We start from the raw sequence: 19,615 nt of genomic DNA on the forward strand, positions 1-19,615 counted from the left end.
GATATAGAAAGTTTTCTGTGCAGGTTGTTGTGTGTAGCTGCTCTATAGGAGTCCACAACTCAATGCAAAGCCCGAATATGAGCATAATACAGTGCATCCGGAAAGTATTCACAGCGCTTCACTTTTTCTACATTTTGTCATGTTACAGCCTCATTCCAAACTGAATTAAATTAATCTCTTACCTCAAAATTCTACACAAAATACTCCATTATGACAATGTGAAAAAAGTTTTTTTTTTTACTTTTTTTGAATTTATTAAAAATAGAAAACAAAAAAATCACATTTACATAAGTATTCACAGCCTTTGCCATGAAGCTCAAAATCGAGCTCAGGTGCATCTTTTTTCCACTGATCATCCTTGAGATCTTTCTACAGCTTAATTGGAGTCCACCTGCAGTAAATTCAGTTGATTGGACATGATTTGGAAATATAATAACTGTCTATATAAGGTCCCACAGTTGACTGTGCATGTCAGAGCACAAACACCAAGCATTAAGTCAAAAGAACGAAAGCCACTCCTTAGTAAAAGGAACATGGCAGCCCGTCTGGAATTTGCCAAAAAGCACCTGAATGACTCTCAGACCATGAGAAACAAAATTCTCTGGTCTGATGGCTTTCGTCTGGCCACTCTACCATACAGGCCTGATTGGTGGATTGCTGCAGAGATGGTTGTCCTTCTGGAAGGCTCTCCTCTCTCCACAGAGGAACGCTGGAGCTCTGACAGAGTGACCATCGGGGCCTTGGTCACCTCCCTGACTAAGGCCCTTCTTCCCCGATCGCTCAGTTTAGAAGGCCGGCCAGCTCTAGGAAGAGTCCTGGTGGTTCCAAACGTCTTCCATTTACGAATAATGGAGGCCACTGTGCTCATTGGGACCTTCAAAGCAGCAGAATTTTTTCTGTATCCTTCCCCAGATTTGTGCCTCAAGACAATCCTGTCTCGCAGGTCTACAGACAGTTCTTTTGACTTCATGCTTGGTGTTTGTGCTCTGACATGCACAGTCAACTGTGGGACCTTATATAGACAGTTATGATATTTCCAAATCATGTCCAATCAACTGAATTTACTGCAGGTGGACTCCAATTAAGCTGTAGAAAGATCTCAAGGATGATCAGTGGAAAAAAGATGCACCTGAGCTCAATTTTGAGCTTCATGGCAAAGGCTGTGAATACTTATGTAAATGTGATTTTTTTGTTTTCTATTTTTAATAAATTCAAAACATGTCAAAAAAACCTTTTTTCACATTGTCATAATGGAGTATTTAGTGTAGAATTTTGAGGTAAGAGATTAATTTAATTCAGTTTGGAATGAGGCTGTAACATGACAAAATGTAGAAAAAGTGAAGCGCTGTGAATACTTTCCGGATGCACTGTAGGTCCCCTTTAAAGTAAAGGCAGAGGGTTTTATTGTTGTTGTAACATTTAGATATTTTTAAACTTATACGACAGATCTTTTTTTTATTTATTATTATGTATTTTTTCCCAAAGGGGACATTTTGCCTCTAAATCAACATGAGAGGTTTTTTAGCATCCAACTCTGTCACTGACAAAGGTGGCTTGTTACCTTTTGCTAACCGCTTTCCATCGATTGGAGCTACGGAGCTGCGGAACATTAAAATACCGCAATGCCAAGACGTCGGGGAGCTTCCTCAAAAAAAGTGTCACCTTAGGCGGCGCTTAGACCCACATCTGTGGAGATGTAAGTAGTGGAGATGGCTTCAAGGAGGGTATCCACTCTCTGAAGCCGATGACCATTTTTGTAAACTTCCCTTGCCATCCATCCCCAAATGTTCTTGGTTGGATTTTGATCAGGGGCACATGCAGGATGGTCCAAAAGAGTGAGCGTCCTGTTGAAAAAGCCAGTGAGGGACAGGGAATCGAATAATAGGCCCTTAACATGTCATTTATACACATGTACAAGCCAACTTACATACTATATGGTAAAACCACAGGGCGACAGGACAGGATGATTGGGCAATGGAGGAGAGAGCGGGAAGGGAACTACCTGAAGAAACATCTTAGGTGGGATCTCCTTGTCATGCCAGGAACGTTGGTAGCCAGCAGAAGTGTCAAGGTTACATTTTTCTCATCAGAGGATAAAGCTTTATTCCACTTTTCTATTTTTTTTTTACCCATCATAGACGGGGACGACCGTACAGAGAATTCATTCAGGAGTTAGTGAACTGAAGCCAGCCAAACCAACCCCTCATAAATGCCAAAAAGACCAATGAAGTGGTTGTGGACTTCCGTCTGCGCCCCCACACCCGCCCATGGATGGGTGGAATGGAATGGAATCAGATGGAATGGAACCAAATCGAATTGATGAGTAGTTAGCATGTTGGCCACACAGTCAGGAGATCGGGAAGATTTGATTCGGCTGTAGCCCGCCTCTCGCCCGATGTCAGCTGGGGTAGGCTCCAGCATACCATACAGAAAATGGATGAATGGATTGAACTGAATGTCTCTAGTATGAAATATGTATATATATTATATAAACACTATAAATGTGGCATTTGTGGTCAAAATATTGGCTTTCATAATATTTTATATTATTTAGCTAGGAGACCAGGGTTCAATTCCACCTTCGGCCATCTCTGTGTGGAGTTTGCATGTTCTCCCCGTGCATGCGTGGGTTTTCTCCGGGTACTCCGGTTTCCTCCCACATTCCAAAAACATGCTAGGTTAATTGGCCACTCCAAATTGTCCATAGGTATGAATGTGAGTGTGAATGGTTGTTTGTCTATATGTGCCCTGTGATTGGCTGGCCACCAGTCCACGGCAAACCCCGCCTTTCGCCTGAAGACAGCTGGGATAGGCTCCAGCACCCCCGTGACCCTCGTGAGGATAAGCGGTAGAAAATTAATGAATGAATATAAAATCTATAATATATCAATATATAAAAATATACAAATCTATGACATACGTATTAAAAACTATATTAAACCGTGTAAAAATTGTATTCATATTTTTTTGTGGCAGGAATGGATTAATTTGATTCACATTATTCCCTATGGAAAGTTACCTTGGTTTTCATGTTTCGGTTTTTATTGCCGTTTTTAATTATTATTATTAGCATTTTGAATAAGAACAAATTAAGTTGTATTCATTCATTTTCTAACGCTTATCCTCATGAGGGTCGCAGGGAATTAAGTTTTAAGTTGCAAGAAAAATCAGCAAATACACTTTAATATGCCAGCGTTTATTTTTTCCCAAAATAGGCATAGGGCATCGTTTGATGTCCAAATAAAATGCCATCTTCGGACAAAATGCCAGCATTTACACAACAAAGTGTGCAAAAAGGTGCAGTGTAACACTCGTGACCTTCAGCATCTAAGCTGCTTATTATGAGTCATTGATTCCTTTTGACACCTGTTAGGGAAAATATGTATTTACTCCCAGTTGTCAAGTGTGTCCATCATGTAAAGTCTTTTTCACGAGTAAAGAAATGTCACGTTGGTCGACGTGGCGTGACACACCTCGTTCAAAGGGTGCTCTCAGAAAAGAAAACAGCATCAGCGTCTCCTTTGGCAAAGTGGCAGCTTTTTGAACAGAGAGGACATATGCCACCATGACAGCACGCCAATCTCCACATTTCATTAATATCTCGGCGTTGAAACATCGTCAAGACATGCGTGATGCGACGGCGGTGTGTTCAATACCGGGCATGACAATGTCACATGGGTCAACATGCCAGCACACACATGTCGACTCAGTCGACTAAACTTAAACAATTTTGTCAAGACAGGCAGCGCCTTGGCTGGACTGAGGTGGTTAGCATCTTGCATGACTTTGTTCACACCATAATATTAAGTAGTAACAATCTATCTACTAAAAAGAGTGTTTGATCATTTTGTTCTTGTTACTGTATGCTAATGTATCCAAACAACACCCCTGGGCCTTTCCTGATGTCTTATTTTTTTGTTTGTCACACTTAAATGTTTCATATCATCAAACAATTTAAAATAGTATAATCAACATTAGATAATAAATCTAAATAAATCATAAATATTATATTATTTTACAATGCATTTTTTAAATGAAACGTTTTATTATTAAGGGAGAATATAATAAGTAGAATATAAATAAATAATACATATTATATTACTATAAGATTATATTATATTATATTATATTATATTATATTATATTATATTATATTATATTATATTATATTATATTATATTATATTATATTATATTATATTATATTATATTATATTATATAAAGCTTAACGTATAATAAATATTATATTGTGTTACATTAGTTACAACACAAATGGACACAAAATGCATTTTTTAAAAGTAACGTTTTATTATTAAGGGAGAATATAATAAATAGAATATAAATAAATAATACATATTATATTACTATATGATTATATTATATTATATTATATTATATTATATTATATTATATTATATTATATTATATTATATTATATTATATTATATTATATTATATAAAGCTTAAAGTATAATAAATATTATATTTGTCTTACATTAGTTACAACACAAATGGACACAAAATGCAGTTTTTAAACAAAACGTTTTATTATAATATAATATGGATAGATATAATATAATAAAGAGAATATAAATAAATAATACATATTATATTACTATACAGCCAATCACAGGGCTATATTATATTACATTACATTACATTACATTATATTACATTACATCACATTATATTACATTTTATCATATAAAGCTTAAAGTATAATAAATATATAAATATATATAAAATATTTGTGTTATATGAGTTACAACACAAATGGACACAAAATGCAGTTTTTAAACAAAAAAATTCTAAGGGAGAAAATCGAAACCTCCATGGCCCTGTGTGAAAAAGTGATTGCCCCCTACACCTAATAACTGGTTGGACCACCCTTAGCAGCAACCACTGCAATCAAGTATTTGTGATAACTTGCAATGCGCTGTGGAGGAATTTGAACTCACTCATCTTATTATCACTTATTACGTATATCAGAATTGTCATTCAGTCACATTGGAGGGATTTTTAAGGTCATGCCACAGCATCTCAATAGGATTCAGGTCAGGACTTTGACTAGGCCACTCCGAAGTCTTCATGTTGTATTTCTTCAGCCATTCAGAGGTGGACTTGCTGGTGTGTTTTGGATCATTGTCCTGCTACAGAACCCAATTTGGTTTCAGCTTGAGGTCACCAACAGATTTTTTAGTAGACAGCAGAATTCATGGTTGCATTTATCACAGACAGCCACAGACCATCACACTACCACCACCATATTTTACTTGTGGTATGATGTCCTTTTTCTGAAATTCGGCATTATTTGTAATGGTACACAAACCTTCCAAAAAGTTTTTGTCTCATCAGACCACAGACTATTTTCCCAAGACCATAGGGATCATCCAGATCCGGAATATTTCATGGAAGTCAGCTATACTGTACTTTATTTTTACATAATCCTGCTAAATAACCAACAAAAATACATCAAAACAATACTCCCTGGCTTGTCACACCACCAGGGATGTCTTAAATCAACAATATTTTTATTAATGTTGCTGGCGTTTGCAGCCCCGCATCATACCTAATATTTTGCCCTCCCTAAAGTAGCCATCTAAGGTTATAAAAATATCCCACAAACTTCATTCTGACACATTGGAGACGCGAGGGGCAATAAAGCAATGTGCTCTTCATGTCATAAACATTTATGAAGAAGCAACATTAAAAGCAGCCAATATTAAATTCAGCTCATATATGGCCTGTTTTTAATAAATGATCCCACACTGGAATATCACCACAGCTCCATTTGCTGCTCAATAAAGTCAAAAGAAGATTAAACATTAGCTCCGAGACGCGCCGTGGCTTGTTGAGGCTTTGAAATGATCCGAAAATTAAAGGAAATATCAACGATAAAAATAATGACATTGTGGTGGATCATACCTCTGAAATGTGACTTTTGGGTTTACTGCTGTGCAGCCACGAAAAGCCCCCTTTTAAACAGCGTGCATTATGCTTATCAGTGTGTGTTTTTTTGTTGTTTTTTATTTCCCCCCGGGAGCCAGGTGAGCTCTGCTCTTGAGAGATAACTTGGTTTCACATTAGAGAAGCTATTACAAAAGAGGCCGGGCGCCACACATGAAAGCAAGGACAAAAGTCCACCTTCACGCTCCCAGATTAGGAATAAAAAGTCATCTTAAATTTGTGGTGACATTAAAAGATGACATATAAAAACTACAGAGGCTTTTTTTTATGCTATCTCTGTGTTTACATCCATTGGTTCAGAAAACAGCAGACTGTCTTTGAAAGTTGCAGAATTTCGCAACATCATGAAGGAAAAAAAAACAACAGAAAAAGTCTTTGCTACATAGCCTGGAGTTAAATAAATAAAGTCAGCTACAAAAGTGAGGGCTATAAGTTTGATCATTTAGTTTTTCTTCAGCCAATAAGCTAACCTAGCATAATGTTTGCATTTTAGCGAGTAGTGTTGCTAACACTCCTGTAGCACTCTTTAAGTCCCATCACAGTATGCACAAATCAAGCAGAACCATTCATTCATTCATTCATTTTCTACCGCTTTTCCTCACAAGAGGCGCGGGGGATGCTGGAGCCTATCCCAGCTGTCTTCAGGCAGGAGGCGGGGTACACTCTGGACTGGTGGCCAGCCAATCATAGGGCACATATAGACAAACAACCATTCACACTCACATTCATACCTATGGACAATTTGGAGTGGCCAATTAACCTAGCATGTTTTTGGAATGTGGGAGGAAACCGGAGTACCCGGGGAAAACCCACACATGCACGGGGAGAACATGCAAACTCCACACAGAGATGGCCGAGGGTGGAATTGAACCCTGGTCTCCTAGCTGTGAGGTCTCAAGCAGAACCAAGTGGTGAAGATGGCTTCACGAAGGGCATTAACTGTCTGGAACTGATGTCATCAGTTTCCGTGCCATCCATCCCCGAATGTTCTCTATGATATTCAGGGATGGTCCATGTAATTCTAAGTTAGGGGTCTCAAACACGCGGCCCGTGGGCCAAATGTGGCCCGCAGGACACTAGTTTGAGGCCCCCGCCTTGATATGAAAGTTTAATGTTAGTGCGGCCCGCGCAAGTTTGATATGGATGCTGTATGGTATCATGTACGCAGAAAAAATTATTACATTTGATTAATGTTCATGTTAAAGGTTAAATAACTGTTAATAGTTATCCTCCCTATCCGTGTGGAAGTGGTTAATTTTTGGCCATTTAAGTTTAAAGGAAATAACTTGAAGGCTACCGTTTAGGTCGCTAGCTCTCTAGTTTGCGAGTTAGCATGTGTCTCAAGACCCTGCAGTTGCGCAATATGTTGTAAATAAAAAGAGTATAAATGTGACTATAGTCGTGTTTTGTCATGTCTACAGGGCTCTAATAATGCTTTGTTCATTTTAATCTGAAAAAAATAATTTGTCTACCCACCAACTATATGTGGTTTCTTAAGTTTTTATTATTTGCCATTTTATTATTATTATTATATTTATTTATTTATTACTGATTGATTGATTTTCTTTATTCTTGATTTGTTTATTTTTTTTCATCTTATTTAGTGCAGAAAAATAAAGCATTAAGATATTTGAGAACAGTGGAATGTTTTATCAGAGCTTTTATTGGAGAAAGTCGGAACCAAAGCACTGAAAAAGTTTGTATATTTTTCTGTTTTTAATAAATGCGTTATATAAATAAATATAAATAAATATAAATAAAAATAAATATAAATAAAAATAAATATAAATAAATATAAATATAAATAAATATAAATAAATATAAATAAATATAAATAAATATAAATAAATATAAATAAATATAAATAAATATAAATAAATGGGCTCCAGTGGCCCCCAGGTAAATTGAGTTTGAGACCCCTGTTCTAAGTCCTTGGTCAAGCCAGCATTGTGAACTGCAGCATCATCCTGTTGAAGAACCCAGCTATTACCATACAGACCAGGGCCTGCAGTCATGAGAGATGTCCACTGCAACATCTGCACCCAACCATCCACCGTTTCACGACCCTGCACCACCTGAAGCTCCAGTGTTCCACTGAATAAAAAAAGCACCCCATATCATGATGGACCCGGGTAGATCTTGTCATGCCAGAAACGTTGGAAGCCATCTGGACTGTCAAGGTAACATTCCACCTTTCAATGTCCCGTGTTTGATGCTCCCTGGCAAAGTCTAAACGTTCGAATTCATGTTTTGTTTCTGAAACCCTTTTCCCCGCAGATGTCTGCAGTCAGCGCAGGGAGAAGAAGCTTGTATGTGTTCCCCGAAGCACGTGGTTAGTCTCCAAAGTGTGAATGCAGAGTCTCAGCACACCTGAAGATGCACAGGTGCGTAGGAAGCAGGCGTAGCCAGCAAAGTGTTCAAAAAGTGGTTCCCGCACACTGTGTCACTCTCATTCATTAGTTTATTTAGATCAGGGGTCTCAAACTCAATTTACCTGGGGGCCATTGGAGCAAGGGTCTGGGCGAGACTGGGCCGCATCAGGTTTGAAAAAAAAAAGCATTTATTAAAAACAGAAAAATGAATAAACCTTGCTTTGGTTTCGATTTTCTACAAGAAAAGCTCTGATAAAACATTCCACTGTTCTCAAATATCTTATATATTATGGCAGTCATTTCATTTTACATGGGGCAAGTTCAGGCAAGTAGTTGTCACCTTAAGGATTCCCCATGGGCAAGTCATTTTTGTTTTTAATGTAGAGCCCTGACAGGTGTCCCATCTTTCAACAATAACGTAAAAAGATGCTAATAATGAGGACGTGTTTGGTGAAATGAAGCAAACTGCCATTAAAAGCTCATCCACGCGTGTCGGTGACGGGAGTCCAAAGTGGCCCAAACGTACGCACAGCTGCAGCTCCTTCATGCAACGAGAGTTTAAGGCCATGCGCAGATGCAGGTGTCTTCATCCCCAGGTTCCACAGACCTCCATTCTAAAGTAAGTAGGCCATTTAAAAAAATAAAAAAAGGAAAGAAAAAAGAGGCCAACAGCTGACTCGCCTGTGGCAGAGCATCAAGCGCTCGGTGGGATTGCACTTTGTACTGGAGGGGAAGGATGGGGAAGGGCGGGGGCAGTTCAAGGCACCAGATGATGTCTTCATTTGCTGTGATTAAAAACACTTGAGGGAGATTTAGGTACGTTCTAATGATGCAAAATCAAACACTTTTCTCTGCTTTTCTCAAGCTGCTGCAAGCCTTCTGTCTGCCATGTTGTGCTGACATTTTTATGTTGCTGTCGTGATGTAGTTAGTGTTTGGTCTAGTACAGTGATTTTCAACCTTTTTTGAGCCACGGCACGTTTTTTACATTGGAAAAATGTGGCACACCACTAACCAAAAATGTTCCAAAATGTCACCACGACCTCACACGTGCATCAATAAGTCTATGGGAGGAACAAGGTAGGTGTTGCCACACGGACCAATATTACATTGCTCTGCCAGTCTTTACACCACAGACACTCCACAGTAGCCACGTTTTTACATCACCACTTTTTCTCTTTCCCAATGACCTTTAGGGAAACAATGGTATCCATGGAAAGGAATACTCCAATCTCTTGTCTACATGCGCCGTGAAAATCAAACAGAATAGTCAATAGGGCATGCCCAGTAAAACGTAAAGATCAACATCACGTGATACTGGCTTCCGGTTTTTCTTTCACTTGTTGGAATAACTCCGTATTGCCAGTTTTTCGACTGTCCAGTCTTGAAATTTAGTTTGAATCAAAAACAAACTTTGCTTAGTCCAGTGCCGATTGCTGGCCTCCATTTTTAAAAGTGAAGAACGTCTGGATCTGCGTGTTACGTCATATCTGAGCATGCGCTGAAAGAACGCACCCGGGATAAATTTAAACAGGAAAAGATCAAATTCAATCTTGCTAATATTTTATAATTAAACTCAGGACATGTTTTATATACATATATATTTTCTTTTTTAATAAAACTGCACTTGTGAATGGCGTATAGAAGGGTTTAGATTCTGTTCCACAGATGGCGGTAATGCACACGAAAGCTGCTTGCCAACCACCAATAAACAACAGAAGAAGAAAACCACGAAGAAGAACGCACCCTGACAACTTTCCGTTTGAGCGGGTACAAGATACCTCAGTCGGATTGGTTAAAGGAATATTCCATCCCTGTTCAATTCTTTCCGTTTGAGCAAATAAACCAAATCCAATTGGAATATTTGGGTCCATGTATACTATTGACATAATGGCTATTGACATAATATTTGCAAATGATGATTAATAAATGTTAATTATAAAAAGTGATATTGGATAATTCCTCACTGCACACCTGACGGTTTCTCAAGGTACACTAGTGTGCCGCGGCACAGGTCTAGTGAGCCCCCACCGACAAGCTCACTGTGATTTCAGTGTTAGCTATGGTTGCCCAATTTAAGAGCCTCTTCCAATAAACATGCAGGTTTTCAAACTCTGGCTGTGTGAGTCCCATGTGGGACCTCTGTACCGTACTTAATGTTCCCCAAGTAACTCCAGAGTGGAATGGGATATCTGCAAATGTGGCGTGTAGTCTGAAGCGGCCTCCATTTTAAGTGCCGTGATGGTGATAAGCCTGCGTGGTGTGCGCTTTGCAGCTGTGCACCATCATGAAGAAGCATGATGGCCAAAGCCTAATGTCACATCCTGACTCCGCTCCCGCCGCACCTCTCATGCATCAACACTCCCTTCCATCTAGCGTTCATTGAGGCTCATAATGCGGCTAAATTGCCCGAGCAAAGTTAAGGTGCTTAAGTGTGGGCCCGCGATAATCTGCCAGTCATGAAAACATGACAACACATCGAGAAAAATTAATCCCAATTTCAAACGTATTTCGCTGGCCTACTTTTAAAAGAATGAAACAGATTGTGCTCGGTGCACCAGTGGAGGCCCTGTGCAAATAATACCGCTCTTATTTGATTTGGAATAATGTATTTGATAGCCAGAAGTGCTGCATGACTGTGGTACATTTTATTGTGGCAGATGGAATTTGCCAGAAGCAGTTGCAGATCGCATGGAGTGTGGCTGCATTCATTAACATGATGACCTGTGGTGCAGAACCACGCTGATGTTTGTGTTCGTCAACTTGAACATACTATCAGGTTTTTCTTTTCATTACTGCAAACATGCACACACACATTAGAATGTCTACACATAAGACGGTTTAGACATTGAAAGGGTGAAGGAAAATACATTTCTGGTGATCACAATAGATGAAAATATGAGCTGGAAACCTCATATTACAAATATACAACATAAGGTGGCCAGAAATATTTCAGTATTGAACAAAGCAAAATTTGTTCTCCATCAGAAATCACTCCACACTTTTTATTGCTCTCTGGTTCTACCATATCTTACTTATTGTGTGGAAATATGGGCTAATAACTATAAAAGCAATCTTCACTCGCTAAATGTACTGCAAAAAAGGTCAGTAAGGATAATTCATAATGCCGCCTACAGAGAACATACTAACACCTTATTTCTAAAATCACAAATACTTCAACTTGCTGATATAGTTCATCTTCAAACAGCTAAAATAATGCATAAGGCTAAAAATAAGAAATTAGCTAAAAATGTCATCCAATACTTCTCTACAAGAGAGGAGAAATATGATCTCAGGGAAGAAGTACATTTGAAACACTTCTATGCTAGGACTACGTTATGCTAGCCATAGCATTTCAGTATGTGGAATCAAACTATGGAATGGATTGAGTAAGGACCTCAAACAATGCACAACGATGAGCCAATTCAAGAAACAATACAAGCAGTTGATGTTTGCTAAATACAAGGATGAAGAGTCTTGAACCAGTCATGATGTGCTATATATATCACTATATTGACACTTACTATGGTACCCGTTATGGCATTGGATGCTCATATCACCTTGTACTTTGGTATGTGGTACATTATTTAAAAAAAAAAAAACAACCTTAAACTGTATTATGGAAAGCAGGAAGTGAACAAATGTAACAGTTACTGATTGTAAAAGTACCAGATGGAGGGGTAGGATTTAATAAACTTTGCTTCTTCCTACTCCTTTTGGACATGTGGAACTGGGAACTGATTATGGGATGCACTCAATTGTAATCTGATGCATGTTCAAATGAAATGAAACCATTACCATTACCATTGCCATATTGGCTTTTGTCTCATCAATGTAACATTAACATTAACATCAATGTAACCTAGTGACCATTGTAGAATATTACATATCATCACGTCTTTAAATCTGAATGCACTCTATTTGTGTTTAATTAATTTACGATTTTTTATGCTTGAAAATGTTTAATTTAGGCATCCAGAAAAAACAGAAATGTACTTTTTTTTTTAAATGAATACACGGCCATATTCAACGACACGGCCACTAAACAATGATTTATTACTAGATATATTTTTGACAAACTGTGAAAGAGTAGAGCCCCGAAATTTGAAGCGCACACAGATGATGGATCGGTTATGGCTCACACACTTAAAGTATAAAATGGAGAATACTTACCACTAATGAATTGGGATGTTTGCATGACAAAAACATGACAGGAAACCTTGCTATTTTGATTGAATTAATTAATCACATAACATGAAAAAAAACAAAACTGTATAATTTTGCCCGCTTCCATATATTGCCATGTGCGTGCGTGTGTGTCTGTCACCGGAAGAAGAAGAGGCTTTGCTCTGTGCATTGGTTCAGCACCGAGATGCTTCATGGAACAATGGAAAACACAGTGACACCTCTTGCCAGTCATATGTATGTCACTTTGTCGGGGCGGGACAGATAGCATACACACACAGCTAAAGAGTGGAGCTTTGTGTGGAGCAATGCAAGGTAACGTAATAGAAGTTAGGAGGGAAAAAGATGCTTGCACATCCCCCACGTGGGAATATTAATGAGCAAGGTGAGTCCATCAACACAAACGAGCCAGTATACTAAATTTAGTCAAACGTGACAGCAACATAAAAGGCAAACAAACTTGCTCATGTCAAACAGACCCAGTTTTCCCATCTGGGTAAAAAAACAAAAACTATGCACCAACAGTCAACACTTACTGATATGTTTGGTCTGTAAAATAAATATGAAAGCAACAGTGCAAAATTGTGTGTGTTCACCGAAAGGCATCGCCAAACACCAATCCACAACTTAACACAGTAAAAGACATATCATTTATTATTATACATTACTACATTAGAGGTTTATTTGGTCTCACAAAATGTTGACAATAAAATAATTGACAAATTTGTGAGACATAAACATTTGAAAACGTGCCTGCAGTAATTTGTGACATGGTTAGAAAAAAACTTCAGACGGTACAGTCTCTACTTCCAGATCGGACTCGGGACCCAGCGCTGTATGTTAAAAGGCGACATTTTAAAACAGATAAATTGCTGTTTATCAACTCCTTTAAAGTTGGCGGCACAAACCGGAAGTCTATATTTGCACTCGGCAGTGGGCAATATCACCATTTATTATCAGCTCTTATATTGTTTATTAACTTCTAAACCAGGGGTTCCCAAACTTTACCAACTCAGGGCCCACTTAAAAATCTAAAAAATGTCTGCGGCCCACCTTAGTCCCATAAACAGTATACAGTAAAGTCTCGTTATATCGATATCGGTTATAACGAATTACTACTTATTATGATACTATTTTCATTTCCCGGCAAATTTCTAGTCTTTTATGATATAATTAGTTCCGTTAGTACGATACCCGGTTATTATGATAATCCGGTTACTACGATGCCCTTTTCATCTCCCGCCAGCCAATTTGGTCTGCTTATATCGATACAAAAGCAGCTTAAATCAATCTTTGCTTAAGGCATGTGTTTGGCCAGCTATGTGGGGCGGTTTGAGCATGACCTGTGAACTAGGAAGTGCGGGAATCGGTGTGTGTGCTGTGCTCTGGTGGTGGAAGTGTGAAAAATAAAGTTGACTGGAAACAGCCGTTCGCCGTGTTCTTTTTTGGTATTGAAATCCTTAAGCAAAGATTGATTTAAGCTGCTCGAGTTCTATACTATAGAACAATGTAGACAATGAGTGCATTATTGCCCACTTTTAATGCAGTTTGGTGCAGGATCAGATATATATGGATAGTCCGGTTATATCGGTATTTTTTCCAACTCCCGAGAATATCGATATAACGAGACTTTACTGTATATATGAAATGCTGTGTTCTCAGAAGACTAATAATAATAATAATAATAATAATAATAATAATAATAATAATAATAATAATAATAATAATAATAATAAAAATAAGAATAATAAGAATAATAAGAATAATAATTATTATTATTGTTAATTTATAATAATAATATTATAATAATATTTTTTTATTATTATTAATAATAATAGCATAACGTTATATAAAATATAATATTGTATACTGTATAATAATAATAATAATAATTGTTATTATTATTATTAATAATAATTAACATTATATAAAATATAATATTGTATAATAATAATAATAATAATAATAATAATAATAATTATTATTATTATTATTATACCCGGTTATTATGATAATCCGGTTACTACGGTCAACTTTATTTTTCACACTTCCACCACCATAATAATAATTATTATTATTAATATAATAATAATAATAATAATAATTATTATTATTATTATTATTATTATTGTTATTATTATTGTTGTTATTATAATAATAATAAAATAAATAATAATAATAATAATAATAATAATAATAATAATAATAATAATTATTATTATTATTATTATTATTATTATTATTATTATTATTATTATTATTATTATTATTATTATTATTATTATTATGATTATTATGATTATTATTATTATTATTATTATTATTATTATTATTATCATTATTATTATTATTATTATTATTATTATTATTATTATTATTATTATTCAAGGGTTGATTCAAGATTGAAATGAAAGTAGGGGGATAAAGGAAGCCCAAACTCCAGATTCTCAACTTTTTTTTTCTCAACCGCGCTCCATTTTTTCCGCCACTAAAACGGTTTAAGGTTCCTAAAATATTTTGACAGGTCAATAACACTCAATAGGTTATTACTTAGACCTATAAATATTTTTTATCATAACATGCAGATATTTTGTGTTTGAGTTGTCTTAAAAAGTAGAAAGGGACACTGTTTGTTGTCTTGTTGATTTGCTGTGCAGGTCTACTTGTGGGAAACAAAATGGCTACTGTCTACTTGACATACATGGTTTTTTTTTGTGTGTGAAATAAATAAAATAAAATAAAAGCATTCTGGATGAGGATGCCAGAGGGAGACATCATGTCCGGCCATCCTTATTCACATATTTCCCCCTTTTCAGGGTTATAACACATACATCCTTATGGGCCTTGAATGTACGTACATGTCTGTAAAATTTGAGTGAAATCAGTTCAAACATGTGGTTCCTCGCCACCGAAATATTTTATTATTTATTATGAGGAACATCATTTAGTTTTTCCCTGTGATATTAAGCTGAATATGTCGATCAGGATGTTTGTCATACATGGTCTTTATTTCTGCTTCAGCTGCTGTACTCGCTGTTCCTGAAAAGGGAATTGGGCTTTTGGATGACAAAACCGATTACTGGTAAGGTTTCTGTCTTGTGCCCTCAGAGTATCCAAACAGCACAATTTTATTTCTGTTAAATTGACTTGCTTAAGGGTTTGTGTTTGTATAGTGCTGGAAAAAAACGTTTGAGCTTCATTAAATAGCCTCCAAGCTAGCATGTACAAACAGCTTTTAACCTGGTTTACGACTGATTTCAAAGGCTGCAGCGGTACGTGTTAGCCGGCTACTGGCTATTTTCTGGGAGGTCATACATCTAAGCCAACGAGGCCACGCAAGCTTTGTCTTTCCCTCACGGCTGAGTGGCCCTCGCCTCATTCTGTCCACATCACATGCCGAAATGAAAGATTTAGCCGAAGCTTCCCTCCCCATTTCAGCCGGTGCATTATTTTTGATACATGTCACGCTTCTTTGCTACCGCCGTTTAATTGGGAGCGAGCTCTGCAAATATAAGCCCCGGAAATATGGGACTGATTGACAGGCAAACAAGTGCTCTCGGCAGAGAGCAAAAACCCATGAAAAGATGTCAACGATGGAGTCGACACACAAAGTGTTGTGTCGTATGGTTCCCACTATGGACTGACCCATGCATTTTCTACTTAATGGTGTTGCATGTTGCAGCCACAATACCTACTACAATAACACCAATCAAAGACCCATCATATAACAGGAGTGCTCTGCTGTATTGAAGAACCGACAAAAGAAACGATAGTCAAAGATTCTCTATATGACATAGTACTCTTCTGTTTCCAAAGAACTACTACAAAAATGCAATTGGAACATCCTTTATATAATATATAGGTGCGCTATCTGTTTTGACTTCAGCACATACTACAGAGATCCTCTAAGTGACAGGAGTTTTTAGAAATCTTGCTAATCAGACAAAGATCCTCCATATGACAGGAGTACTTTGTGTTTTTTAAGCAAATGCTGCAAAGATGCTGCTCAAAGATCCTCTATGTGACAGGAGTACTTTGTGGTTTTTAAGCAAATAGACATAGACATAGGCTCCCTTTATTGTCATTGCACAAAAACACAGTAGTGAAATTGCCAACGAAATGTCGTTGCCTGGCTCCCATATAATAACAGACACAAACAGATACAACTTTATTTTTCACACTTCCACCACCAGAGCACAGCACACACACCGATTCCCGCATTTCCTGGTTCACAGGTCATGCTCAACCCGCCCCACATAGCTGGCCAAACACATGCCTGCAACAGAAGAACCAACTGCGCTCGTGGTTTCTCTCGTGTGTATAGAATCTATACACACGAGACAAACCACGAACGCCAGCATGTACATATGAAAAACAGTGATTATTGCAAGCGATAAAAAGATATCTGAATACAACACAATTAAATACATGTATTTGTACGCTTGTGTCTTCGTTGGAATAGGTGTGTATGCTATGTCAGTTGGTTCTTCTGTTGCAGGCATGTGTTTGGCCAGCTATGTGGGGCGGGTTGAGCATGACCTGTGAACCAGGAAGTGCGGGAATCGGTGTGTGTGCTGCGCTCTGGTGGTGGAAGTGTGAAAAATAAAGTTGACTGGAAGCAGCCGTTCGCCGAGTTCTTTTTTGGTATTGAAATCCTTAAGCAAAGATTGATTTAAGCTGCTTTTGTATCGATATAAGCAGACCAAATTGGCTGGCGGGAGATGAAAAGGGCATCGTAGTAACCGGATTATCATAATAACCGGGTATCGTACTAACGGAACTAATTATATCATAAAAGACTAGAAATTTGCCGGGAAATGAAAATAAGTAATAAGTAGTAAATCGTTATTACCAATATCGATATAACGAGACTTTACTGTACTACAAAGACGCTGATCAAAGATCCTCTATGTGACAGGAGAGCTCTGCTGTTTTTCTGGACTGACCACAACAACACTTATCAAAGATCCTCCATATGACAGGAGTACTTTGGGGTTTTAGGCACATACTACAAAGACGCTGATCAAAGATCCTCTATGTGACAGGAGACTTCTGCTGTTTTTAGAAATCTTGCTAATCAGTCAAAGATCCTCCATATGACAGGAGTACTTTGTGGTTTTTAAGCAAATATGACAAAGATGCTGCTCAAAGATCCTCTATTTGACAGGAGAGCTCTGCTGTTTTTCTGGACTGACCACAACAACACTCATCAAAGATCCTCCATATAAGAGGAGTACTTTGGGTTTTAGCACATACTACAAAGACGCTGATCAAAGATCCTCTATGTGACAGGAGAGCTCTGCTGTTTTTAGAAATCTTGCTAATCAGAAAAAGATCCTCCATATGACAGGAGTACCTTGTGGTTTTTAAGCAAATGCTACAAAGATACTGCTCAAAGATCCTCTATGTGACAGGAGAGCTCTGCTGTTTTTCTGGACTAACCACAACACTCATCAAAGATCCTCTATATAACAGGAATCCTCTATATAACTTTTTCCAGGAATTTACTGCAAAAATGCTAGTGAGTCAAAGATCCTCGATATGACAGGAGTACTTTGGAGTTTTAGGCACATACTAAAAAGACGCTGATCAAAGATCCTCTATGTGACAGCAGAGCTCTGCTGTTTTTAAGGAGGTACTACAAAAGCGCTAGTCAAAGATCACTCACCAAAGATCCATGACACGAATAGTCTGCTGTTTTCAGGGATCTGCGGCAAAAACACAAGTTAAAGTTCTTGTATATGACAGCACCATGCCTACCGCAAAAATGCTAGACAAAGATCCTCAATAGTCCAGGAGTGTTATGCTATTTTATACTGTGACAAGTTACAAGTAAAAAATCCTCTAATTCACAGAGACAGACTACTGTCAAAATGCTATTTGAAGATTCCTTATCTACGAAGAGCACTCTTTTCAGGAATCTGCTTCAAAAACGTCATCACTCCAAAGTGAAGCCGGGTCTGATGTTGCTCATGGGCTGGATTTGAACCGTTGCATTAGAAGCTCGAATGTACTTTTTTATTAAAACAACACCCAAAATGTAAATGCATATTATATGTAATACTTGTGTACATCAGCATCTTGCTATGATAAAATGAAAATACCCATAATACACCCACACAAACTATTACAAATGATATGGAAGAAGCAGTAAGACTGCTGCTGATTGACTGACTTGCCCAATCTTCATATTTCTGATTTCTGGTTTTAATCATCAGTAAATGTTTCGGGAGATTTCACATTCCAAGCGTTAATGAGCATTGACCAGTAGGTCTCTCCTGCAAGGGCCTTGCAATCTCCTGCAATCACGCTCAATACTCAGAAATTCATTTAAAATAATAAAAAGTAGGTCTCTTTTTGTGGCAAAAACTGGTGGATGTGAGGGAAAGGTCTCGAAAATAACACTGAATAGGAAATAATGACACGTAATCACTCAGTGATTGTGAAAATGAATAGCATAACATGTTGAAAGTGCAATTATTCATGTTGTTTTTGCAGCGCAGTGTTTTGTAGTCCATACTAAATACACAGCAGTCCTTGTAATATGTGGATTTGCAATGTGTGATACCTGACAAAAAAAAAAAAACCCTACATTCTTCCATAAGTGGGTCAAAAATGACCCATACTAGAATCAATGCGTTTTTATGCCAATTTTGCCATTTTGGTTAGGAATAATCACTTGTATGATATTTAGTATTATATTTAGGACCACACAAGAAGGATTTCATGTTAGAAACATCTTAATTTTTCACTTTTTTACATCTTTGAAAAAGAAAATGACCCTGTACAAGAATAGAAAATGTGAGGATCCTTTGTGTGTTACATAAAGGTAAGTCAAAAATGTGAATGCCATGATATTAAAAACATGTTTTTTGAGGAATACCTGGAATATGAAATGATAAAAAAAATTTCATTACAAAAATATTTCAAGAAAACAACCCGACCGGGTAATTTTTGACCTACTTATGGAAGGTTGGGGTAGCAACACAAAACCAAAAATTTCTTAAAATGTATAAAAGGTAAGTTAAAAATGTGAATGGCATGATATCAAAAACATGTTTTTTGAGGAATACTAGGAATATGAAATGATAA

This window comes from Doryrhamphus excisus, linkage group LG1 (assembly GCF_037039965.1).
Source record: "Doryrhamphus excisus strain RoL-2023G ecotype Guam linkage group LG1, RoL_Dexc_Guam_v1.1, whole genome shotgun sequence".
Taxonomy (NCBI): Eukaryota; Metazoa; Chordata; class Actinopteri; order Syngnathiformes; family Syngnathidae; genus Doryrhamphus; species Doryrhamphus excisus.